The sequence below is a fragment of the Austrofundulus limnaeus genome, unplaced genomic scaffold, assembly GCF_001266775.1.
Source record: "Austrofundulus limnaeus strain Quisiro unplaced genomic scaffold, Austrofundulus_limnaeus-1.0 Scaffold103, whole genome shotgun sequence".
Taxonomy (NCBI): Eukaryota; Metazoa; Chordata; class Actinopteri; order Cyprinodontiformes; family Rivulidae; genus Austrofundulus; species Austrofundulus limnaeus.
This window is the reverse complement of record NW_013952505.1, coordinates 1,566,704-1,568,067: the sequence shown is the minus strand read 5'-3', so window position 1 is coordinate 1,568,067 and position 1,364 is coordinate 1,566,704. Positions and strand designations below refer to the sequence as shown.

The window sequence follows — 1,364 nt, the reverse complement described above, 5'->3', positions numbered from 1 at the left end:
GGACCAGGACTGACCCAGTCACAGTTTATGTTTAATGTCAATATTTAGGTACAAATCTGTACTTTGTTTTATTTACATCTGAAACAACATTAAACTTTACATAATACTGGCTTGTATTTCATGTTTGTTTGTTTGTTTGTTTGTTTGTTTGTTTGTTTGTTTGTTTGTTAGTTTGTAATAAATATCTTATTTCTTTAATTTAGTTAGTTTTTGTAGGTGAAATGATGACACTGATTTATAATCAAATTAAAATATGAAGTCAGTTGAACCATCAGAGATCTGCAGAACTCTACTGGACCTCCCGTCTCGGTCTCGGTCCTGGACCACCTCCTGGACCGTCCAGCAGATGGCAGCAGAGGACAGCGGTTTGTTTCGGGTCGGGACTCGGGACTGAAGCGGCTCCGGAAGGTTTTGTTTCTTTAAGACCGAACCTTCAGGGTTCTGATGAGGCTGGTCCTGGTCCTGGTTCTGGTCCTGGTTTCCCTGTGGAGGAGGACAGGCTGATGAGCAGAGGATCCGGGTCTGGTCCTGAGGAGACACGGTAACCTTCATCTTTGTTTTGATCAGCAGCTTCCGGCCCACATCTGGGCTTTGTTCCCGTCCCACCTCGGTTCTGTGGGCCGCTCGGTGCTGTACAGGTCCGGGTCTCTGAGGTTCTGATTCTGTTTGTTATGGAGGCAGCAGCTCGGTCTGGTTCTGATGGATCCATCTTTGTTGTCGCCCTGCAGGCGATCCTGGTCTGTGGCTGTCTGTTAGTAAAATATCTCCTGAGCCACTGGGCAGACTGGGATGAAACCTTCAGAGAGTGATGGTTAGAAGAACATCTGCACATGATTCACTTCTGGAGTCAATCTGATTCAAGATGGCCGCCACAGCCACCTGACTTTAACCAATCAGAGATGAGCTGGTAGTAGCTGAGCCTGGTCCCAGCACACAGTCTGAAACCTCAGGTGTGTTATCTAACAGGTACAGGTGTGTTATCTAACAGATACAGGTGTGTTGTCTAACAGGTACAGGTGTGTTGTCTAACAGGTACAGGTGTGTTGTCTAACAGCTACAGGTGTGTTGTCTAACAGCTACAGGTGTGTTGTCTAACAGCTACAGGTGTGTTGTCTAACAGGTACAGGTGTGTTGTCTAACAGCTACAGGTGTGTTATCTAACAGGTACAGGTGTGTTATCTAACAGGTACAGGTGTGTTATCTAACAGCTACAGGTGTGTTATCTAACAGGTACAGGTGTGTTGTCTAACAGCTACAGGTGTGTTGTCTAACAGGTGTGTTATCTAACAGGTACAGGTGTGTTATCTAACAGGTACAGGTGTGTTATCTAACAGCTACAGGTGTGTTATCTAACAGGTACAGGT

The 1,364-nt window shown here is 45.6% G+C and overlaps 1 protein-coding gene across 1 annotated transcript in view; it reads left to right on the top strand.

Moving 5' to 3' along the window:
• Positions 1 to 368: 368 nt before the first annotated feature.
• The window catches only part of LOC106521126 (USP6 N-terminal-like protein), a gene marked incomplete in the record, with an annotated part of 31,276 nt that continues 30,280 nt past the window's right edge, over positions 369 to 1,364 (top strand). Inside the window, 1 exon segment of the mRNA XM_014013555.1 lies at positions 369 to 541.